General features: G+C 35.6%; 1 pseudogene; it reads left to right on the top strand.

Annotated features, from left to right (window-relative positions):
* The first annotated feature begins 22,530 nt into the window (after window positions 1–22,530).
* LOC118884065 lies at window positions 22,531–24,279 on the top strand (annotated as a pseudogene).
* Window positions 24,280–26,733: the final 2,454 nt, after the last annotated feature.

Raw genomic sequence — 26,733 nt, forward strand, 5'->3', positions numbered from 1 at the left:
TTTGTCCTCCTATTCTCTTGACACTGTATCTTATGAGCAGAAGTTTTTAATTTTAATAAAGTCTAGCTTATTTATTTCATGATTTTTACTTTTGGTGCTGTATCTAAAAAGGCTTCACCATACCCAAAGTCACCTAGGTCTTCTCCAATGTTATCTTCTAGGAGTTTTATAGTTTTGTGTTTTATGTTTAGGTCAGTGATCCATTTTGAGTTAATTTTTGTGAAGGGTGTAAGGCCTGTGCTTAAATACATATTTTTTGCATGTGGATGTCTATTTGTTCCAGCACCATGTCTTGAAGATATTTTTGCTCCATTGCATTGCATTTCCTCCTCTGTCAAAGATCAGTTGATTGTATTTATTTCGGTCAATTTCTGGGCTCTCTATTCTGTTCCACTGATGTATTCTTAGCCAATACCAATACTACATTGTCTTGATTACTGTAGCTTCAGAGTAAGTTGTGAAGCCAAGTACAGGCATACCTAATTTTATTGCACTTTGCTTTATTGTGGTTCCCAATTTTACAACGGAATATTTGTGGCAACCCTGTGTCCAGCAAGTCTTTAAGCTTTAGAATCAATTTGCTGATATCCACAAAATAACTTGATGCGATCTTGATTGGGATTGCATTGAATCTATCGATACATTTGTGAAGAACTGACATTCAACAATATTGAGTTTTCCTATCCATGAACATGGATATCTCTCCATTTATTTGATTCTTCTTGACTTACATTTTACTAGCCACTTCTGGTAATGATCTGGTGACCAATATCTATTTCTAGTATTTTATGATTTGCCCCATAAGAGACTGTCTGAAAGTGTCAGTTCCAGTTGTATGAGTGATACTGTTCTCAATTACACATAAATAAAGATTAATGAGGGAGTGTAGGAGTGAGATGCAAAGATGGCATGCAACAGTCCACTTCAGTTCACTGAAGTGTGAAATTTTTCATGGTGTTTTATTATTATTCTGTTTGACATATTTTCTAACTTCCCTTTTAATTTTTGTTTAAATGCATGATTTATTTAAAGGTGTATTGTATTAATTTTCATTATTTAGTAGTATTTTTGGGTAAATTTTTTTGATTATCTTCAATTTAATTAACTTTTGTCCAAATAATATATTCAGCATGATCCTAGTTTTTTTTGGTTTTTTTTTTTTAGTTTTTAAGATTTAGTTAATGGTCTAGCTATGTGAACTTGAAAATAACATGTATTCCACAGATGTTTGATAGAGTATTCTAGAAACATCAATGAGATCAAGTTGGTTGATAGACTTATTCAAGTCATCTATATCCATACTAATTTTTTTTAATTGGAGTATAATTGCTTTACAATGTTGTGTTAGTTTCTGCTGTACAATGAAATGAATCAGCTATATGTATACATATATCTCCTCCCTCTTGGACCTCCCTCCTACCCCCACATCCCACCCATCTAGGTCATCACAGAGCACCGAGCTGAGCTTCCTGTGCTTTATAGCAGGTTCCCACTAGCTATCTATTTCACACATGGTAGTGCATATATGTTGATCCTAATCTTCCAATTCATCGCACTCTCCCCTTCCCCCTGCTGTGTCCACATGTCTGTTCTCTACGTCTGTGTCTCTATTCCTGCCCTGGACATAGGTTCATCTGTACCATTTTTCTAGATTCCACATATATGCATTAATATACGATATTTATTTTTCTCTTTCTGACTTACTTCACTCTATATAACAGACTATAGGTACATCCACATTTCTACAAATGACCCAATTTAATTCCTTTTTATGGCTGAGTAATATTCCATTGTATATATGTACCACATCTTCTTTATCCATTCATCTGTCATTGGACATTTAGGTTGTTTCCATGTCTTGGCTATTGTAAATAGTGCTGCAATGAACATTGGGGTACATATGTCTTTTTGAATTATGGTTTCTTTTTGAATTCTTTTTGAATTCTCAGGGTATATGCCCAGGAGTGGGACTGCTGGGTCATCTGGTTGTTCTATTTTTAGTTTTTTAAGGAACCTCCATACTGTTCTCCAGAGTGGCTGTATCAATTTACATTCCCACCAACAGTGCAAGAGGGTTCCCTTTTCTTCACATCCTCTCCAACATTTATTGTTTGTAGATTTTTTGATGATGGCCATTCTGACTGGTGTGAGGTGATACCTCATTGTAGTTTTGATTGCATTTCTCTAATAATTAGTGATATTGAGCATCTTTTCACGTGCCTCTTGGCCATCTGTATGTCTTCTTTGGAGAGATGTCTATTCAGGTCTTCAGCCCATTTTTTGACTGGGTTGTTTGTTCTTTTGATATTGAGCTGCTTCAGCTGTTTGTTAATCCTTTGTCCGTTGCTTCGTTTGCAAATATTTTTTCCCATTCTGAGGGTTGTCTTTTCATCTTGTTTATAGTTTCCTTTGCTATGCAAAAGCTTTTTAAGTTTAATTAGGTCCCATTTGTTTATTTTTGTTTTTATTTTCATTAGTCTAGGAGTGGGTCAAAAAGGATCTTGCAGGGCTTCCCTGGTGGTGCAGTGGTTGAGAATCTGCCTGCTAATGCAGGGGACACGGGTTCGAGCCCTGGTCTGGGAGGATCCCACATGCCGCGGAGCAACTGGGCCCGGGAGCCACAACTACTGAGCCTGTGCGTCTGGAGCCTGTGCTCCGCAACAAGAGAGGCCGCGATAGTGAGAGGCCCACGCACCGCGATGAAGAGGGCCCCCGCTTGCCGCAACTAGAGAAAGCCCTCGCACAGAAACGAAGACCCAACACAGCCAAAAATAAATTAATTAATTAATTAAAAAAAAAAAAAACAACACTTTGTCGAAACCCATGGGGAGTTGGGGTGTAAAAAAAAAAAAAAAGGATCTTGCTATACTAATTTTTAAAACTTTATTGCTGCTTATCATTAACTGAGAGATGGGTATTCATTTCCCTACCTATGACTGTGGATTTTTTAAATCTGTACATAAAGTTTTGTTTATTATGTTCTCTTGATGAAATTACCCTTTTATTATAAATAATTATTTTTTCTATGTTAATACTCTGTATCCTAAGATTTACATTATTTGGTTTTGGTATTGGCACATTGGCTTTCTTGTGCTTAGAGTTAGCACGTTAGGCCATTTTCTACTCTTTAACTTTCAACCTGTCTTTATATTTATAGTGCATCTATTATAAAAAGAATATAGCTGTTTCCCCCTAGAGGAGACTAGAGAGTGCCTTCATATAAACATGAGTCTTATCCAGTGCGTCTTTCAAATGCTATACATCCTCCAGTTTCCAGATGTTTTGGGTTTCTGTCCAGTGTCTTCAAACATGATTTCCCTCAGCAAAGTTTGTAATCTTTTTATGTAAAATGTTAAGTCTTACACAAGTTACTTTGACATTAGCAGATCAAAAACTTTTTAAATTTCTGTCTTTTAGTAGTGAAATACTCCACTTGGAATATTACTTATTACTGTTTCTAATGGCACTGTTAAATAACAAAATTGAACAGAGTAAAATTTAAAGATCTTATTGACTTTATTCAACCATTCATGAATTAGGCAGCATCCCATCTAGCAGAAAAAAAGAGCTTTGAGGAGCTGTACAAAAGGGAAGACTTTTATAGGGCAAAGGAGGTGGGACAGGGAAGTTATTAGCAAAGAGTGGATTGTTCAGGCAAAGTCGCCTTCCTTTGGGGGATGGCAGGAGTCTTTCAGGTGGATTACCTCACTAGTGCTGACCAGGTAATTCCAGACTGACTGGTTACATTACTGGGAGAAGCTGAAACTGCAACTAGATTAGGTATTGCATCTCTGTTTGGTGATGAGGGCTTAGCACAGATGAATTCTTTTGGGCCTGTTGTCTTTTAACATCACACATATGTAATACAGAGACTCCCTTAAAGATATTCCAGGTGTAGGTTGAGTACATATGTAAACTTTCTCCTTTAGTTTTATATTCCTTTCAAATAAAGTTAATTATTAAAATTTTATCAAGTTTTCTATAGAAACATAATACATTATTTATAAAATGCATCTCTTAGTTCTATAAAATTAGATTTGATATTCTCTCAAATAATTAGCAATATATTATATTTAATTTTCTCAGAAACCACTGCAGAAAAATTTATACTTCAAGATAATATTAACATAATTATTTTAACTCAAGCAGATAAATAAATTATGTTAGTGTGTAAATGTAAATTACAGGTCACTTTAGAAAACAATTTGGTAGTTTCTCAAAAAGATAAAAATAAAACTAATATATGACCCAGAAATTCCACTTATAGGTATGCATCCAAGAGAAATGAAAACATATGCCCATACAAAGAAACATATGTGAATATTCACAGCATCAATATTCATAATAGCCCAAATTAAACAATCTAAATATCTATCAACTGGTAAACAGATGTACACAATGTGGTATATTAGTAAAATGGCATACTATTTAGCATTGAAAAGGAACAAGCTTCTGACATGGGCTACATCTTGGATGAATGTAAATCTATATTGTTAATTTAAAGAAGCCAGACACAAGAGACAATGTATTGCATGATTCCATTTATATTACACAGTCAGGAAAGGCAAATTTATAGAGACAGAATGCAGATTAGTGGGTGCCTAGGGCTATTGGATATTTACAGTAAATGGCCATATGAGATCTTATTGTAGGGATAAGATTGTTTTAAAATCGATTTATGTTAATAGTTGCCCCACTCAGGATAGCTACTAAAAATCATATGAAATGACTCAATGTAAATTGGCAGATTTTATGATGTGTGAACGACTTCTCAATAAAACGATTTAATGAAAAAATGAAATTAAAACATAATGAAATAAAATACACTAATCAAAATTAATTGGATAATCAATAAACCTACTGTATCACTGAAACTTGCAAACATTTCGAAAAGGCAGATTTTGCAGTATTTTCAAATAAGTTCACGTGGATTTACACATGCCTAATTTCCAATGGACAAAAACGATAATGCTTAAATATGGTATATGACCTTCTGGATGAGTAGGTGAGCTTACCTACACTGCATCATACTCCCCTGAAGGAATATTTAAAAATTGCTAAGCCTATTGGGAAATTCAAATAGCCTCATTTAGTTTTTATCTTTTTTCTCTTTTCATGCCAAATCTCTAATGGAAGTGCTAAAGAGCAATGAAATGGCCATAGACAGGAAGCCAGAGAAAAAGAGAGACAATAAAGAGCCAAATAAGCAGCCTTTAAATATGTGAGCTGATTGATTGATTCAACCCATTTAGACAATTATCTTAATAGCTCTGTTTGTTAAAATTTCCTGGTGGTCTTGCCAGATACTCCAAAATAGCTGTGATTCAGAAACAATATGAATTGTGTTTAAGCACAGCAGATGAGGAGTCAGACAATTTTGATTTAAATAGAGGCTCTGTAAGTTCTGATCTCCCAGGTCCAGGTCCAATTCATACTGATTTATGGACTTCATGAGGTCACACACATAAAACACTCACCATAGTATCTGGACATTGTATTTACTCAAAATACAATCGTAGAATTAATTAATTAATATATAACAGCTGTCATTAATATTTTAGAAGGTCATTCAGGAAGAAATCATCAGAGTATACCACCTACATTGAAGGTAATAGAATGGTAGAAAGCAGTTAAGTTGATCTATTCAAGAAACTTCAGTTTGGCAGGGAAAAGGCTTAGTGATTGACTGCTTGGTCCATATAACTGAGCAATACAGCCCAAATAATTAAGTTATTTTACAAACCTAAGTTTTTCATGATTTTTTTCTGTTTAAAATAATAAGATATATTAAATAGTATAGAGTTACAGGATTAATGAACCCAGTTAAGAATTGAGCAATGATTGGGGAAAACACTTTTATCTCTTAGTTTTCAAGAAAAACATACAATTTTGACATGTCTCCTATTCACCTACCTCTCCTCTCTTTTTGCATATAGAAAGTAGACACATCTTAATGACATTCTATGTCACCTCTATAATTATATCTGGTCCTAATTCTTATCTTTTACTATCCTCCAGCAATAGGGAATTAGAAGTTCTTTATATGTTCCCAAAAGACTATCTGGCTTCATGATTATCCTTAAATTTCAAATGATGTTTCTGCATCATCTTCAGAAAAGAAATAGTAGATGTACTTTAAGTGGGATGAACTACACCATTACATAGAAGAAGAAGTAAAAGTGTAAATCATTAGGACAATAAGAATATTATTTTGCTCTCAGCAACAAAAGCATATGCAAAGATGAACTACAGGATACAATGAACTAACCAGACAACCTACAAAGAATATATAGATATATATAGAATATATAGATAGATATATATCTATTCTATATATATCTAGAATATATATATCTATATATTCTAGATATATATAGAATAGATATATACAGATATGTAGTACATTTGGATAGATCTGAATGTACTACATCATGCTTTTCAGCAAGAGAATGCATGTAAAAAAATAAGTCACATTGATCTGTAGAGAAAGTAATCCTAGTATTACGTGATTTTAAAGTGAAAATATACTCATATACATTTTACTGAATATTTGCTAATTATTTTTCAATGATTGGAATAAACTTGTGGACAAAGCTTGGATATAACTGATATTTTAATTAATGTTACTAAGCTAAAATTAAAATATTGCCAGCTTGGTAATGTAAAATTATAGTTAAATTTGTCATAATTTGAGAGAGGTAACAAAGAAGGAAAAAAGGTGGTGATGGGGATGGGTGCTTAATGCACTTATTCTATGTAGTGGGAATCCATGAAGCATAGTTTAAAGTGGATGAAATAAGAAACTGATGCTTATATATTTATTTAAAACTTAACTAACAAAATTAGAGGAATGACAATATTGAAAGGACAGATGAGGATTATATCAATTAAAAAAAATCCTCACTTTTGATAGCAAGCCATTCATTGATTATATAAAATAGTAAATAACAAATTAAAAGTTCACTGTATAAATATATCATTTAGTTAAATAGAGGAAACAAACATATCTTAAAACACAATGTTAAGAATTATTACTTCTTGAAAATGAAACTGAAGATGGCAATACTGTTTTTCTGTAATAAACTCTTTGTACTATTTTATTTTTTACAATGTTTAGGCATTATTAAATACAAGGGAAAGGATTTTAACACCAGCAAAATTATAAAGATTTCTACAAACTTTGATGCACAATTGAGAATTTGCCTTAAGGAAAGTATCCAGCATAATAAAAAAGCTATATGCATGAAAATTTTTATTGCAGAGTATGCACAATGTTCAACATTGTGTGTGGAAACACTGAAGTATGGAAACAACCAATAATAAAGGGATAATATATGCAAGTATTAAACTATTAAAAAGACTGAAGGAATTTGAAATCCATGGCTAAACTGAAGAAAAATATAATTGCATCTATTCTACTGCATTTATAATGTATTTAGAAATAATTAGTCTAAAAAAAAACAGCTGCTAAGATGAGAGCGGTTACTGTGGGCTTTTTGTTGTTGTTGTTCTTCTGTTTTGTATTGTTTTTTGGCTTTCTAAGCTTTCAAGGAGTAAGGGCCCCAAAAGGAAGAGACTATAGTGACAGAATCAGGTTGTGAAATATGAGGATGAGAATCCAAAGATCAAGAAGGGGAGGCATGCTTGGGACAGAGAATCAGAATTACACAGAGTGAATAGGTGGAAAGACTAGCTCAAGTGTTCCAGAATTTGGTCATAATGAAGGACAATCAAGCCACTGTGCTTCCTCAAGCTTTTGTCAATCACCAAGAAAAGAAACAGTGAACACCCTCAGCTCTGGGACAAGAAACAACCCTGTGTCAAAGCAGTGGGCCCACTAAGAGGCTATCCATGCTAGGCAGGGCCATAAATTCCTGAAAGTGACAGTAACTTCTATAATACTTCTACCTGCAAATTAGCGGCATTGCCTTAAGGTCTTTGAGGGCCAGGTGAAGTATCTGTTGAGCTAACCTGTATCAACTGCAAAGGAAGTTCACTGATTAACTGATCCTCTAGTTTAGTACTTCCTTTTGACCATGACTTGTGCTACACCTATTATTTTCCTACTTTTGCATTGATTATGTAGATGAATAACTTTGAAAAGCACAATAAAAATAATAAAGACAAAATACACAGTTGCATACATGCATCTAGCAGAGATAACAGATTTCAAATCATCACGTAAGAGGGACAACGGCTGGTGGTAGAATATGGTGAATAGAATTACCCACTTCCCTCCTCTAACTGAAAAAAAGGCAGGAACTTGATCTCTTTCTCACACAGATTAGAAGAATAAGACAGTTGCTTGCATATTCCCCGGTAAAGCCAACCTTTCCCCCCCCACTTCTGCCACTTTACAGAAGTAAATCTCTCATCCACCCAAAAAAAAAAAAAAAAAGAAAAAAGAAAAGAAAAGAAAGAACTCACTTAAACACTTTTCTTTTACCTACTATTCTCATAATTTTGCATATCTATGATGAGATAAGGACTGACCCAGCACACTTAGCTTTAGAGGTATTTCTGAGATTTACTTTCATTTTGTTAAACTTAGTTCTACCTGATCAAACTAAAACAGTTTGCTTGGTTTTGAAGAAAGGGAGAGAAATTATAGGATTTAGCTGAAAACAAGGTCGCATTTTTATTAAGCCAAAAGATGACAATTATAACTTTAGTGAACAACACATTAGCACAGAAATACAAATGACCTTGAGGATGAGTAGAAAGGCATAATATTTCCATCTCTTGTAACGTCTGTGTTTCTGAGATAGCACTAGGAAGGCTTTAAAATTCTCAAATGATTTGCTCCACCTCTGGGGACTGCCTCCTGGTTGGTGATAACGGTGGCTGGATTCAAGCAGGGTTGCGGTACTAAAGATTTTTATCAAATGAATTATCTTACAGTCAAAACCTAAAAGAGTAATTTTACTTGCTCTTTTTTAAAAAATTAAAATCCATAATCTATAGAGCAAATTTTCAAAGAAAGAAACTTATGGCTCATAATGAATATCACTATCAATTTAAAGCCTTGATTTCTCTTTCTCTAAATATTACTTTTATTAATTATCACCTGCAAACTACTCCAGGCATTTTTCACAGATCCTGGGTCTCCATCTGTTGTGGTTTACCATCTATCTGTTGGAGAGTTGATAGATGCAAAACACCCTACCACTACACTTTTACTAATTATTGAATTAGTAAAATTTCAATTCTATCAAACAATGAGGAATCATTCCCTATATAAATTTATCTTCCAAATACATATTCTGGTCTACTTTCCCATTTCCCATGCCAAAATGCAATTTAAATGAGAGATCTCTCATGATTTTGTGTTTTTACAATGCTTGCTGTTACAACTCTTAACCTAAAACCAAACAGAAAAACAAATTCATATTATGTACAATATGAACAAAATAAAATGTGGACTTCAAGAGTTAAAAAAATTATTTACAAATAGCCTACAACCCTGAAATTGATTATTTCAAGTCACTAGAGTTAGGGATTCATAGTCATAATTTATAACACCAAAAAGTAAAAGTACAGCCTAACAAAAGATCCCCTGAAGAGCATGAATCTAGAAGATTATGAGCATCTTTCTATTTAGAAACACACAGTAAACTGTTCACCTAAAATTGCATGAAACATGTTCCTGGGCCCATTCAGGCAGAATTTAAAAGAAGAAATCCTGTCAAATAATCTCTTTTCCCTAGGACAGGGTGACAGATATGAGTGATCAAGAAGTGCAGTACACATAATCTATCTCAACTTTAGAAAGGCTCCTGATTCTGTCCTGCAAACCATAACATTAAACACTCTGGGAAAATATGACCTTGACTACAAAATTATTGACGAAGCTGAACAACTGGTTGTTGGTTTTTAGTGGATTCTGTCGACTGAATTGGGGGGATAAAAGATGCCTTTAGTGATTGCTTCTTGACTCAGTGATATTTATTACCACCATCCATAACCTAGATTGATACTTTCTTTCAGAAAAAAAATGTCCTTGCTACTCAGGAATCTGGGGACAGGTATTATCCAATCTGCCATTCACCATTTCATCTTTGTTGTCCATACCTCATTCAAACTGCACATATACCATTCTCTTTCCTTTTACAGCCATTCTTAACTCCATTATTTACCCTTTTTTTAAATCATAAGTGAAGAACATAAGGAAATATTGTTATTCATTAATTTATTTGAAGTGCTACAATGTCATATTGTTCAGTTTGCAGGTAATGAATGAGATAATGCAATTGATTTCCAAAAATCTCTGTTCTGAAGACTTACGTGGGTTATATTTACAATTCAGCTTTCAAGACTCCTTTCCAGGAGTTACTGATTCATTGAGCTTGAATTGGAACCTGGGATTCCATATTTTCCACTAGTGTCCTACAACTAGGTATGTTTGGCAAAGACTTATTTAAATAATGTAATCGAACATGCCCTTCAAGTTTTCAAATCAAGAAGCAAATAGAGATAGGATATAGGATTAGCATTTGATGCTTTACTGATTCCTTTCACTAAAGTAGTTAAAATTCTATTTAAAAATGATCTGCATCTGAGATATGATGAGTAAAACAGAACTTTCAAGGAATATTTACATAAGAGCGCTACATTATCATCAAAGTTACACATTAAAAAAAACAAAACAAAACAAACTCTTAATATAGCTTCAAAGGGTTGGCGTTAGTTAAATTCTGATATAAAGTGAGAGCCTCAGTCCTAGGTGTTATCTATCAGAGTTTTCTGGCAAATGATTTAAAGGCTGTTTCAAAGTTACTAACAAAGTGTACTCAATTCTGGGTAGAATATTCATGTTTAGTGTCTTTGTCTTTAGAGAATCCTAAAAAGCATGCAAAACCATTCATTCATGTAAGTTCTTCCACTTTTGATCTGAAAATGTAGTTCCTATCAAGTGTAAGAAATAGAGCAAAAATAGATCATAGGTTGTCCATATACACTAGATATGGAGAGTTAATAGAAAACAGCACCCTGGACTGACCACATGCTAAGAGATGGTATCCAAGTTCCCAAATAGCAAGAGTCTAAGGCTGAGTCTGAAGAAAGATTGTAACCTTGTGCTAATTTTCAAATTACACTCGGCTGGCTGCGGTCATTCTCTGCACTAGAGATCCGTTCCTCCTTCCTACTTTTCTTACTTCCTACACAGCCTTTTGTTAGCAAGAATTGAAACTGAGAAATCTAATTATATCCCAAACGTCCTCAAAAACTTCAATGGCTATATACAGCTGATATAATACAAATTAAACTCCTTTTCACTGAATGCTCATGGGCTGGCCTCTGCTCATGTTAAAATCCTTCTCAGCTCTTTCTTGACTCAAACTTTATGTTCTAGTAACTCTAAACTATACACTTGTAGTTCTCAAACACAGCAGACTCTCATACCGTTATGTCTACATAAATACTGTCTGGGATGCTTTTACCTTGTTGGTCTTCAAGCATATGTCTGGTTATCATTCAAGTCTCACCTCTATTTTAATTTCTAAATCTTCTATCATGAACAGCTCATACATAAATCACCAACTATATTAAATTTAATTTAGTATGTAATAGTATCAGTATTTCCTTGTATTTGTTCCCCAAATAGCTATAAATGCATCATGATTCTTCATTAAAACAATTTTATAATTGGTAATTAAGATCTTAGATTCATCATAGAATGCTACAGCTAAACATGTCCTTAGATTCATTTTAACATAGCCTCTTTCTGTTAAACACAGTGAGTATGAATACACTGCATGAGCATGAATACACTGCATGAGGTTGTTTGGGAGTGAATCTCAGAGCTGAACGCTCCCAGATGTTTAAATGTCTTGATTCAGTTTTCTTCTAAGATCACTGTTGTTTCCAAATGTTAGGAAAACAGAATGATTAAATCTTAATTTGAAGTCATCTGTGAGACGCCTCACCTTAACCTCCTGACATACAATACAAAAGTTAAAATATTCTGCTCTTATGTATGTTTTATCTGACTTTAATGAAAAGCTATTAAATGTTAAAAAAAGAAGCCCTGTTCTAAGGTAAGACTTGTTTGTATCTATTTAAAAAATTCCTGGTTGTCCCAAATTTCCAAAAAAAAAAAAAAGCCTCAAATTCAAATGGAACATGAAAGTCAGTGAGAAATGTAGGTACAATCTAATGTCACAATTGTATGCACTGAATAATTATCAGCTTGGCCAACGGACTTGTAAAAATATACAAAAAGCAATGTCTAAATTCATGTGGCTGAGAATATACTGATTATTTCATACCCTGCCAGGAATAAGGAGGAGAAGTCTCTGGAATTCAAAATGTCAAACAAGAACCATTCGCTCCAAGCTGGGTATTTCTGCATATATATTATTAATACATTTGAAATTCCTTTTCACATCATTTGTTAATAAAGTCTGTGATGGATGACATCTATTTGGAAGATCTCAGTAAACAACAGAATCTGACTCTGATCATCAAAGTTCTAAAGTATCTCAAGACATTATGTTTACTCTATATTGTCTTTAATTAAATCTATTTCTGTAGATGTGGTGTTAGCATAATTTCTGCATCTCTGTTCACTTATCTTTGATAGATAAGATATATGTATATTTCTGGGGAGGTTTCTTGTGAAGAACTGTGACGGATATGATATTTTACTTTGTTTCATTTTTTAGTTATTACCTCATGGTGTAAAGAGGTTCTAAAGAAGCTTAATATTATAGAAAACATAGGGAAATATTCCCATAAATATCTCTATTTTATAGACGCTGGCAGAATACAAGAAACTCCCTGGTCAGAGATATAAGTTTTATTACTTGCAGCACAACAGCACCACAGGCTGCACAGTTGCACTGGTTTCCCTCAGCACCCCCTCCCATGTCCCATAGAGTGATACAGAGCAGCCCTGATGGATGCTGCACATGCAGAGGGTTTGCATCACAGGTAAGGAAACCATAAGTTTAGGGAATCCCAATTATATAAGGAAGCTTCTAGCAAACCTATCCATCTTTGTCCCAGATGGAGATACTATATTTATTATCTTGGACAGTAAACAAATCAGCACTCTGGCATGGAGAGAGCCATTAATGTTATCATTAAAGTTGTCCCCTATACAAACCTCCTTGGAAAGATTACTCCAGAACGAATACTTTCTAAAACAGAGAGCACCAGGCCCAGATGGGTTCACTGGTAAATTGTACCACTTAAGGAAGGTATTCTACCAATTCTCTATAACCTCTTTCAGAGGATAGAAGTGGAGAGAACACTTCTTAACTCATTCTATGAGACCAGCATTACCCTAAAATCACACCAGGCAAATACATTACAAGAAAAGAAAACTACAGATCAATATCTCTCATGAAAATATATGTAAAAATCCTTACCAAAATATTATCAAATGGAATCCAACAGTGTATAAAAAGAATTATATACCACAACCAAGTGGGGTTTATTGCAAACATGAAAAGGTGGTTCAACGTTTGAAAATCAATTAATGTAATCCATGACATCAATAAGCTAAAAAAATAAAACTCACATGATCATATCAATAGGTACATAAAAAGCAATTGGCAAAATCCAACATCTATTAATGATAGAAATTCTTAGTAAATAGGAATAGAGGAGAACTTCCTCAGCTTGATAATGAATATCTACAAGAAGTCTACAGCTAACGTACTTAATGCTGAGAAACTTGAAGTTTTCCTACTCAGATCAGGTACAAGCCACCACTCCCTCTCAACATCCTACTTGAAGTTCTAGTTAATGGGACAAGATAAGAAAAGGGAATAAATTTATACATGTAGGAAAGGAACACATTAAACTCTCTTTATTCACAGACGATATGATTATCTGTAGAAAATCCAAAAGTATCAACAAATAAACTCCTGGAAGTAATAAACAATTATAGCAAGGTTAAAGAATACAAGGTTAATACATAAAAGTCAATCATTTTTCTATATGCCAGTAATGAACACGTGGAATTTGAAATAAAAAACACAATCCCATTTATATATTAGCATCTGATAAATTACTTAGGTATACATCTAATAAAATGTGTAAAAGATCTATATGAGGAAAGCTACAAAATTCTGATAAATGAAATCAACTAAAGAAATGGAGAGATAGTCCATGTCATGGATAGGAATACACAATACTGTCAAGATGGCAGTTCTTCCCAACTTGATATATAGATTCAGTCACAATCAAAATCCTAGAAAGTTATTTATAGATAGCAACAAACTGTTTCTGAAGTTTAAATAGAGAGGCAAAAGGCTGACAATAGCCAACATGATACTGAAGGTAAAGAACAAAGTTGAAAAACAAATATTACCCAATTTCAAGACTCACTATAAGGCTACAGTAATCAAGAAAGTAGGGTGTTGGCAAAAGAACAAATAAATAGATCAACTGAACAGAACGGAAGCCCCAAAACAGAACTACATAAATATAGTCAACCGATCTTTGACAAAGGAGCAAAGGCAATGCAATGGTACAAAGACAGTCTCTTCAAGAAATGGCGTTAGAACAACTGGATACTGATATGCAAAAAAAAACCAAAAAAAATCTAGGTACAGACTTATATCCTTCACAAAAATTACCAAAATGTAACACAGACCTAAATGTAAAATGCAGAACTATAAAATTCCTAAAAAATAACATAAGCAAAAACCTACATGACCTTGGGTATGGTGATGACTTTTTAGGTACAACACAAAAAGCAAGATCCATGAAAAAAATTGATAAGCTGGACTTAATTAAAATTAAAAACTGCTTTATGAAAGTCAATGTTCAGAGAATGAGAAGACAAGCCACAAACTGGGAAAAAAAATATTTGAAAAGACACATCAGATAAAGACTGTTATCCAAAATATTAACAAAAGAACTCTTAAAACTCCACAATAAGAAAACAATCCAATTAAAAACTAGGCCAAGGACTCTTACAGACACCTTACCAAAGAAGATATACAGATGGTAAGTAAGCATTAGAAAAGGTGTTCCACATCATAAATCATCAGAGACATGCATATGAAGATGAGATACTACTACACACCTAGTAGAATGGGCAAAATCCAGAACGCTGACAACACCAAATTCTGAAGAAAATGTGGAGCAACAGGAACTCTCAGTCATTTCTGGAGTGAGTGCAAAATGGTACAGCCACTTCAGAAGATAGTTTGGCAATTTCTTATAAAACTAGACATATTCTTTCTATATGATCCAACAATCATGCTCCTTGGTATCTACCTGTTGACTAGAAACAAAGAGACTACCAGATATTTCTCCAGCAAAGACAGTTTTATTTGGGGTCAGCAGGGAATTGCAATTCAGGGTCTGCAACCATGACAAGCCATATGCAAATCCTGCATAGCAAGGGAAGGAGAATGCTTTTACAGAGATGAAAAGGAGGTTGGGTAGGCTCTAGTAAACAAAAATTCCATGGCTTTTCATTGGCTGAGTCCTTGCCAGGAAAGAAATGGAGTCTTTCTTCTTCCTGTTGGGCTCTGTTATCATCACAGGGTGTGAGAGCTCCCCACTTTGGTCTTCCTACTCTATTTAATTGAGATTTCTATTTATTATTATTATTTTTTTATATAACCAAAGGATTCAAACATTTATATCCACAGAAATCCTGCAAAGAGATGTTCATGGCAGTTTTATTCATAACTGCCTCAGCATGGAAGCAACCAAGATATCTTTCAGTAGGTAAATGGATAAACTGTGGTACATCCAGACAATAGAATATTATTCAGCACCAAAACCAAATGAACTATCAAGTTATGAAAAGATATAGAGAGACCTTAAATGCATCTTACTAAGTGAAAGAAGCCAGTCTGAAAAGGCTCCATATTGTATGATTCCAGTGGGGGATACTGATAATGGGGGAGGCTGTTTGGGTATAGGAAAATGGGAAATCTCTGTATCTTCCTCTCAATTCTGCTGTGAACCTAAAACTGTTCTAAAAATAAGTCAATAATAATAACAAAAATATTCCAGAACAAAAGTGGATTCAAGATGTGCAGAAACATGACAGATCTATGGGAAATGTTCTCCCAAGTTTTCTAGAATCTTAAGGTTCATTAGGACCTCTTCAAACCATTAGGTAATAACTAAATAGAACTGTGCAAATAATGACTTCTCAAAACATCCAATTTTGGCTGTAATCTCATTGTACACAGTGGTAGCTGGATTCTTGTTTTCAGGTTCAGGTTTTCTAGGAGCAGAGACTAAAAGAAGGATTATTGTGCAAATAATATAGTAATGAAATTGTCATTAAAACCTATAAAAGTGGGCTTCCCTGGCGGCGCAGTGGTTGAGAGTCTGCCTGCCAATGCAGGGGACACGGGTTCGAGCCCTGGTCTGGGAAGATCCCACATGCGGAGCAGCTGGGCCCGTGAGCCACAATTACTGAGCTTGCGCGTCTGGAGCCTGTGCTCCGCAACAAGAGAGGCCACGACAGTGAGAGGCCCGCACACCGCGATGAAGAGTGGCCCCCGCTTGCCACAACTAGAGAAAGGCCTCGCACAGAAACGAAGACCCAACACAGCCATAAATAAATTAAAAAATAAAAATAAAAAAAAAAACCTATAAAAGTGTGAGGAAGCAAGATTAAGCATGAGGAAAAAAAAAGCTAGATAAAGATTTGATTTTAGCTGATCTCTAGCTTCAGCCTGAACCAACAGAGAGCATAAATGGCAGTACAAAGTTGTCAACCTTGAGGGAAGGTTGCTAGTTTTCTGTACTCCCGTATCTGTTAGTCTTTGGCTTTACCCATGCTTAGGGTGAGTGCAAAACTGTGAGCTACTTCTGGTTGTTTCAGAAAACTCAATTTTGCCAAGACCATTTTTCAGGATAAGGGAACAGAGTTCAACTATTGTCAGCCAACAGCCATAGTAGCTGAAACATGGGCACTCCAGCCCAATAAAGGTGATATGGGCAGGGTACCAACCACGTTTACTACATAGTATAATGGCTTTATATAACATAATTAGGCTTCAAATAAAGTAATCTTAAGTTGCCTTAGAAATTTATTATATAAGTAGCCTTAACAAACATACATGTGTCAAATTCACCCAGAAGCACACACATGTACTCATGTACACACAAACATGTATATATAGTTCCACTGTAACAGATACGGAATATGAAACATACATATTTAATTTTGACATAAATTTTTTAATATTTTATAATTTGTAAAGCATTTCTAATTAGAAAGGTGACTGATTCATCTTTATTATTTGCCTAGAGATTCTAGATAATGCCTGATTATTTTTTTTCCTCACACATTCCCTGAAGTAAGTTCTGGCAATGAAAAAATTTCAGATACATTAGCATTGCACCCAAGGTTGTGATAATTATTATTCAGAAGAATCTTGTAATATATAAATATTTAAATTTCATACTAAGTATTTCAGTTTTGTGGCTTTTAGCACTCTCTTTAAATTGGTGCTTAATATAGCCTTCTTTGACTTTTCTTCCATTTTAAAAACAAAATAACCAACAATAGTAACCATAAAAGAATTCTGCTTTTTAAGCTTTCTTTAAAAGTTCAGCACCCTAGCAGGTGTTGGTGAGTCTTTATAAAGAAACAGAAATAGAAATTAAGGAATAATAACTGACTCCCTCTTTAAGGTACAATAATTCTGTTTCAGTAAAAGTTATTTCCTCTCTTAAGAACTTAGGCAATCTTTTGTCCAAATTAAATATCCGTTTATATTTTCTTATACTAGGACACCTGTTGGCACATAAATTCAAAATGCCAATACACTGCTTTAATTATGTTTGTCATAGGGAACAGTCCTTTAGTGTTTTTCAGGGTGCTGAAGATTATAAGATGCAAAACATTCTATGATCAAAAAGTTAATGGATGCCCAGCAGACAAATTCCTTAAACAGTGGTGAAGGTCACTGAAGATGCCCTTCACTTATGCTGAAGTTGTCAGACTTCCTTTTCATTCAAAGATTTTGTCTTGGTGTGTGGAGATTTTAATTTGGGATGCGAGTTTGAATTACTAAATGAGAAAACTCTATTTTTGTGACCTAAATGAGATATGTGTGAGAAATTCATTGCTGTTTAACATTTGGGGTAACAGAAGCTTACACATTTCCTCATGCTACTCTGGTTTGTCTTCATTACACCCAGTGACAAAGAGAGACGTCAAATATTGTTACTTTTTCAAGACAAGTAATACTTTACAAGTGTGATTTTGTGCAATCCTCATAATAATCCCTTGAGAAAGGTTTTTTTTATCTCTGTTATTTAAAACAAGGGCATCCTTTAAGAGAAACATACATTACAAAATAGAAAAATTACTATTCTTGTCCTATGATTTGTATGAGAGCATGGGCACTATGGGCTGATATGAAGATGAATCTTTCAAGCTAGGTAAGTAAGGATAAGTCATCTCTTTCACCTCTTTGAAAGCAATTGAAAAATTGCAAGAGATCTAAAAACCATGCAGAAGTAGGATAAAGGTATAAAAAGAAACATAGATTCTGTTTCAAATACTGTAAAGTATGAAAAAAATATAGAAACGAGAAGGAAAAAATGTTACAATTGTCTTGATGAAATAAATTATTGATCTACTGGCATTTCAAAGTAGAAAGCCAATAGCTGTTTATCTACAGAATTACAAAAACACACACTCATTAATATTTAAGTAATGATCTAGGGATACTGAAAAACGTTTAGTTTTTCATCAATCTAATATAACACAGTGGTTAAATATGTTTAATATTGGGCCTTTATGACATTTCATTTTGATGAAAACTGATGATTCATGAAGTTGCAACATGTATAACAGAAGAGTATTTAACAGAAAGTCAAAACATCTGGCTTCTATTTGTAAATTCCTCATGACCTTTCTGAATATCAGTTTCTTCACCTGTTAAATAAACAGGCTGGATCAAATTATCTGTGAATTCTTTTTTGGATGAATATATTATGATTCTATGTGTGGAAACACTCTGGAACCAAAATATATCTTTAAACAAATGTATTGAAATACTTATAAGGCCTGTATATTGAAATGTAAATTTTCAGTAGTATTTTAAAATATATTTTATATTTAGAAAATCTAAGTAATTTTATTTTATTAAAATATATACACAGGGGCTTCCCTGGTGGTGCAGTGGTTAAGAATCTGCCTGACAATACAGGGGACACGGGTTCGAGCCCTGGTCTGGGAAGATCCCACATGCGGCAGAGCAACTAAGTCCGTGAGCCACAACTACTGAGCCTGCACTCTAGAGCCTGCAAGCCACAACTACTGAACCTGCGTGCCACAACTATTGAAGCCCGTGCACCTAGACCCTGTGCTCCACAACAAGAGAAGCCACCACAATGAGAAGCCTGCGCACCTCAACGAAGAGTAGCCCCCGCTCGCCCCAACTAGAGAAAGCCCGTGCGCAGCAATGAAGACTCAACACAGCCAAAAATAAATAAATAAAATAAATAAATTAGAAAAAAAAAATATATATATATAGGCACTATAATATTCTTATAAAATACATTTCTCTAATATATAATTAAATATCGATCCCAGAATACATCTAATTTAGACAGCTATTGTATAAAACATTACTCTATATCTAAAGGACTATTGAGATTTCACACATTCAGAATGAGAATAATTATTAAATAACAAATTCTTATTTTTTTATAATATAGCCCATGATTATTGGATTATAAGGATTTTTAATAAGCACTGAAAATTAAGATCACATTATTTTTAACTATAATTACTGAGAAATTTAATGTCTTTTTAAAGGGATATGTGGCTATTTAAATAAAAAGTAAAACTTTTGTTCACAGTTTTATATTATCATAATATCTTACCTCCTATTCACAGCATATTGTAGCTGTTTGAAAGAGTGACTGAGTGAGTTGTATGCTTTCTTCTTCACAATATGCGTTTGTACCAAGAAACTGTAAAAAATGTGAAATTGTTATAAATACGAGGTAAGTAATTTTGAAGCCTGATCCTCAAACCAGAGTTTCACATTTCGCATTCTCTGGTATATCTATCTGGCTATCAATAGACAGACAGATAGATGATAGATAGATAGAGACACAGATAGATAGAGACATGCCTGGAATGTAATGGTAGTAACTTTGAAATCTGATCATCTTCCAGGGAGGAATACTTTATTTAAATATATGTATATGATGGGACATTATTTTAAAAGGAGTTATTTTCATTGAAAAGTACAGTAGTTTAGAAATATGATCAACAGATTCACTCTTCTTGGAATCACTCTGATTGGAAGGATACACAGAAAACAACTGACTACTTCTCATTTTTATTCCTGAGACCACCAATCTCTTGTCTCTGAGCTCAGGTCCTACTCTAACATTAGTTACTGCCACCAACTATCAACATAAACAGTGTTCAAGCTTCACAACAGAGCTGTCAAATTTCATACTGTTAATCTCTTTGATCATAAAAATCCTTACATTTATCAGTCAAATATATTCCAATGTGTTGACAATGAAAATAATACACAGGCACACCTTGGAGATATTGAAGGTTCAGTACTAAACCATTGCCATAAGGCAAATATTGCAATAAAGCAAGTCGCACAAATTTTGGGGTTCCCAGTGCATACAGAAATTATGTTTACACTATACTGTAGTCTATTAAGTGTGCAATAGCATTATGTTTAAAAAACAATGTACATTCTTTAATTAAAAAATACTTTATTGCTAAAACATGGTAATCATGATCTGAACCTTCAGCAAGGCATAATCTCTTTGCTGATGGAGGGTCTTGCCTTGATGTTGGTGGCTGCTGACTGATCAGGGTGGTGGCTGCTGAAGGTTGGGGTGGCTGTGGCAGTTTCTTAAAATAAGACAACAATTAAGTCTGCTACACTGATTGACTCTTCTGTTCAAGAACAATTTCTCTGCAGCATGCTGTACGGCTTGGTCACATTTTACCTACAGTAGAACTTCTTTAAAAATTGAAGTCAGTCCTCTTAGAACTTGCTGCAGCAATTCAGTAACAACTTCAGGTTTCACTTCTAATTCAAGTTCTCCTGCTATTTCCACTACATCTGCACATCTCTGCTCATGAGTTACAAATGTTCTTAATGGCATCTAAGATGGTGAATACTTTCCAGGAGGTTTTTGATTGACTTTGCCCAGATCCATCAGAGGAATCACTATTTCTGGCAGTTATACCCTTAGGAAATGTATTACTTCAATAATATGACTTGAAAATCAAAATTATCACTTGATCCATGGGCTGCAGAATGGATGTTGTGTTTGCAGGCACAAAAACCAACATTATCTTCATTGTTCATCTCCATCACAGCCCTGGAGTGACCGGTTGCCATTGTCAATGAGCAGTAATATTTTGAAAGGCATCTTTTTTCTGAGCAGTAGGTCAGATGATTAAAAGATTCAAGAAACCATGTTGTAAACAGATGTGCTGTCATCCATGCACCCTAATGTTGACTTTAAAAACCCTTCCCTAAAAGCCATCAAGTTCAGGTCTTTTGAGCATTAGCTGCATGGTTTCCTTGCTTGGTGCCCTGCAAACGCCATAATTTCCTTCATCATAACCAGGTATCAGCAGACTGGCTTTGCTGCATGTTGGGCAAGCAAACCTGAGTTCAACTGGTATCTTGCACAGTAAAGACAAAAACCTCAGTTACCTAGGGGTCCTTTCAGCTGAGCATGTGAACCAAAAAGCATATGATGAGATACATTACAGAGAGAGTGTTTTTACATTTTGTAGATTAAAATCTACTTTGAATGTTTCAAATACTTTCTTTTTCATAGAATATTGTTTGGAATTCAGAAAATTATTAGCTTATCTTCAGACCAGTGTACACGGGGACAGTCATCTTTAAAAGTTAATTCACTTGAGTCACTTAGAAAAATAATTGGAATTGAAGATGTACACTTTTATATAGTCCATCACATTTCAAATTATAAGCTCTTATGCGTCAGAAAACAATGATTGTTCATTAAACCATTATTACCCCCAAGATTTCCTTCTCTGCACTCTCCTACCAACATCCTCACCCTCATATGCTATCTCAGCCAAGAAAGAAGGGGCTACCTGGATAAAATGAATTTACAGCTTTTCATTATAGATATCTGATTGTATTATTGTAGTTGCTCTATGAATCTGAGAACACAATGTGACTTTAGCTGTAAGTCTATTGGAATAGAGAAGAAAGTTCATGCTCATAAATTGAGCAATTCTAGCAACAAGAATCAAATAGCAAGAGACAGTTTTTTTGGAATATATCTATGACAGGTAATTATCAAAGGAAACTGGGAATCTAACAGCATATAAGAATACGGAGGAAGATACCAGTTAGAAGACTCTAAATTTTTGGAAGTACACTTAAGCCCTCTCCAGCAGTGGGGGGAAGGTGGGGGCGATGAAGTGGGAGGGTGGGGTCACCCGAGGACCCTAGATGCCTTTCTAGAGCATGAGCTTGGGCATGAGCGCCAGTTGCAACTGCTTCTCTTTGGGGGGGGGGTACCAGCAAGTACAAACAGTACCCTCGTCTAACTGTTCCAGGGATGAAGAGGACACAGCATGTCCCCACTCCCATAAGCAGCCTCCCTGCCACTCAGACGCTGCTTGACTCCTCCATCTCCATCTGCTTCCTCCACTCCGAGTCCAGCATGTCCCTGTTCTCCACGTTCTCCCTGTCTGATGGGGAGAAGGAGCCAAAGCCACTGGTGTTTGCCTAGCAGCCCTCAGAAAGCTCTGCTTCCAGCTTTGCTGCAGTTTGTTCAAGGACCTTGAGATCACCATGTGTATACACACATTCTGTCAAAGATGCTCCTTGAAGTCAGAGAAGGGTCCTGTGGGCAATGCCAAGCTGATGGTGGTAGAGAACACCAGTGCGGTGGCTGAGCAGATCCGGGAGCTCTTCATTCACTGAAAGCATGGCTGCAACACGGCGGGGATCAGGAAGCCATCTTCTTGGATGTGGACCTCCATGGTGCCTTTCACCATCAAGCTTAGTGCTTAGAAGGACCACAAGGGGAGCTGTGACTACAGCCCCAATGTGCCCCCAACAACCCCAGCTGCCTGCTCTTCCTCAAGATGAACCTGGAGGCTCATCTCAAAGAGTGTGAACACATCAAGTATCCTCATTCCAAGTACTGGCACACGTTCAATGGGAACCAGGACATGTATGAGACACACCTTGGGACAGGCCACTTCAAGAGCTTAAAAGGGTTCCTGCAGGCAAGGGAGAAATGCTTCCATGAGATACACGTAGTGCTGGCCTGGAAGGTCCAGGAAAATCACTCTCTTTCTTCCATGCTGGGCAAAGTCTCGGAGAATACTGACAAGCTGATGAAGAGCCTTGAGCTCAAGTTTGATGTCATGGACAAAAAATAGAGCAAGCTCAGCTACGACCTCATGGAGTCCCAGAGGGAGGTATCTAATGTTGAATGACAAGCTGTCCCACACCAGTGCATGGCTGAACATGGGCATCCTAAGATCCTAAGACCCTCAGCAGATTTTCAAGTGCAAAGGAAACTTTCTGGTCCATCAGGGCCCCATCTGCTGTCTCTGTTCTATTCTATGGATGACCTGCTCTTAGGGGCTCCTCTGACCAGACCACCAATACATGGGACACATGTACCACCTTGCATTCAGGGGTGCAATCTCTACAGTGCTCAGAAGACTGCACCATCACCAGGTAGGGTGTCCAGAACCTGCAGAAGGTGAACATAATCCAGGCCCACGACAACCCAATGTACATGCTGGTCTGTTTGCATAACATGCTCTTGGGTGGTTTCCTGAAGGCCATAAAGACCTGGGATATTATGGGTACCAAACTGCAGTTGAAGAAGGATCTCACAGGCCTCAACAAGTGGGTGCAGGCAGTGGTGGCTGTTCAAGCAGCTTCTACCAGACAAGCAAGATCTGGGACATTTGGAAGTTTAACTGCATTCATGTCCTGCAGACATCTGGTGGCAGTATCTACTCTATTAATGTGATGAATCACTTCATCGTGTGTGGCACCTATGAGAATCTCATGCATGTTTGGGATGTTGAGTCCAAGAAGCATGTATGGACCTTGACTGGCAGGCCACATGGGCACCGTGTATGCCCTGGTGGTCATCTTGATGTCAGACCAGACCAGAGTCTTCAGCACATGCTATCACCAGTCCCTTAGGGTTTGGAATAGGGACAACATCATCTACACGCAGATCCTGCTGTATCACCAGGGCAGGGTGACTGTACTGGTTGTGTCCCGGGACCAACTTTTAGGGGCTGTGGGTAGTACTGTGAAGGTTTGGATTTGCTAACAGATAATACAGGTTGGGTCTTGGCTTTCTCTCCTGGCTGGCCACTCAGGTGGTCTCAGGGTCTCTGCCTGCCCTGTGAGCACAGGCAGACAACTCAGTCAGCCAGGAAATGCTTGGCGCCATCCTGGCTGCTGCCAGAACAATGCCAGTTCTCTCTCTCTGGGTGCCCAGTCCACTCTCTGTCTCTACCCCAGATGGACTGCAGGCCATTTTACTCATGTTTTCTACTGTTTTTAGACTGTATGTAGATTTGATTAGTTCCTGATTAAAATAAAAGCTGCACAGAATGTGAAAAAAAAAGTAAACTAATCTGGACAAAAGATATGGAGTTGGCTTTAGTTAGATAAAGAGTCTATCAAGGCTGATCAAATTACAAGTTACTGTTTATAAAAATTCTCTCAAGATGTTTGCCTGGGCATGGAGCAAAATAAAATGAAATAGTTGAGTGGCTGATTTATAGAAGTGATAATTTTACTCTAGAAATCTAAGGTAATTTCTTAGTCTTTAATATAACAAAGATGATTGTTAATTCAATCAGTACATATCAATCTATACATATACCACATACATAAGCAAAATACACATACAAACATGAGAGCAACAAATATACCTATAAAATTATGGTCACTTTTATAATGTGTTATGTATATGGTGCATTGTAAAAGTGTAATGTGTTATGTATATGGTGCATTCATATGTTATGTATATGGTGCATTCACATGTATATGGTGCATTCATATGTTATGTACATGGTGCATTCATATGTTATGTACATGGTGCATTCATATGTTCTTCAATCATATTCTGTAATGTGTTATGTATATGGTGCATTCATATGTTCTTCAATCATATTCTCTACATATGTATCTTCCAGTAAAAGCATATTACAAATCTAACGTATAGGGGGAAATATACATTTGCTAGGTAGAGATTGATCTGCTAATTATACAGATGAAGACTGCATTTAAAATATCTGTTTATCCCAAAAATGGCATTTGAGCAATTGATAAGTTTCCTGCTCTAGTTGGTGATGTCCATAACCTGACCTAATTAGCACTTTAAAGTTATATCCAGCTAAATCCATCAACATCGGCATTTGTGCTAGCTTAAGCAGTATTTGTGGAATTATTTCTGGGTTATATTTTCTTATGCATGGTTTAAATCTAAGAGCTATCATACAAGTAGTCTCTACACAAAAGTAATTCTGATCAATTCTCTGCACTTATAAATCCCACACAGTTGAGAAAGAAAATGGATGTTGTACAAAAGATTCAAATGACAACAGCTGCAGACAAACTGTGCACCTGGCACATTCCAACTCTCGTTATCACCACACAGTGCAAGTGACGATTGGTTTCCTTAATCCTGTGATTGTATTCTGTACAATTTGAATCATTTTCCCATAACTTTTGGACCTCCTACAGGCATCTATGTCCCAAATTTCATCTTTTATTGCATTACATCATAGTATTGTAGCAGTATAGCATGGCACTGTAATTGATATTTTACGTGCTGCCTCCATATACATTTAATACTGATAAAAAGAAAACTACTCACAACAGTAATGGGTGAGACAGGCAAATAAGAATTATTTGGAGGTACAGCAGCCACACTCAGTGTTATAAGTGGCAGTATTTTTTCTGGTTAGTTTCAATTTGACAAATATTTATCACAGCCTGCATTGTGGGCAAAAGCAAAAACGTAATCCCTGTATTCAAGGAGACAAAAATTACACATGAAACATTTAAATATAATTCAGACAGTAATTCTGTGCTAAGATGTTTGGTGCAAACTTTAAGTTTTATATATGTTCTAAAATGATGTAACTAAGGGTATTTATAAGGTAAATTCCCCTGCCCTTATGGTGGCATTCTCTTAGCCAATCACAATAGCTACAATTATTAAGCACTTATCATCTACCATCACTAACATTAACTAATTTAATTGTCCCAACTACTGTGTGAGTCATTTTGTATTTTAGACCATCAGGTCACAGACGAAAATATAGATTTGGGGGAGGTTAGATATATCTCATTATTCCCTTCACGAAGTGCAGACAGGATTCAACTGCAGGATTCTATGATTTGGAGTTCATTTTCTTAAGCCTTTCACCATCCTGCCTAATTAGGTCCTAGTACGCACAGTATTTTTCCCCAGCTTTATTGAGATATAATTGATATTCAACATTGTGTAACTTTAAGGTGGATAACATGCTGATTTGATACACTTATATATTGCAGTATGATTACTAACTTAGTGTTAGCTAACACCTCCAACAAGTCACATAATTATCGTCTGTTTTCTGTATTGAGAACATTTAAGACCTACTCTCTCAGCAACTTTCAATTATACAGTACAGTATTGCTATCTAAGCTCACAATGCTGTGCATTAGGTCCCCAGAACTTACAAGTAGAAGTTTGTACCCTTTCACCAACATCTTCCCATTTCCCCCA

Source organism: Balaenoptera musculus, chromosome 18, assembly GCF_009873245.2.
Source record: "Balaenoptera musculus isolate JJ_BM4_2016_0621 chromosome 18, mBalMus1.pri.v3, whole genome shotgun sequence".
In the NCBI taxonomy this organism is placed as follows: domain Eukaryota; kingdom Metazoa; phylum Chordata; class Mammalia; order Artiodactyla; family Balaenopteridae; genus Balaenoptera; species Balaenoptera musculus.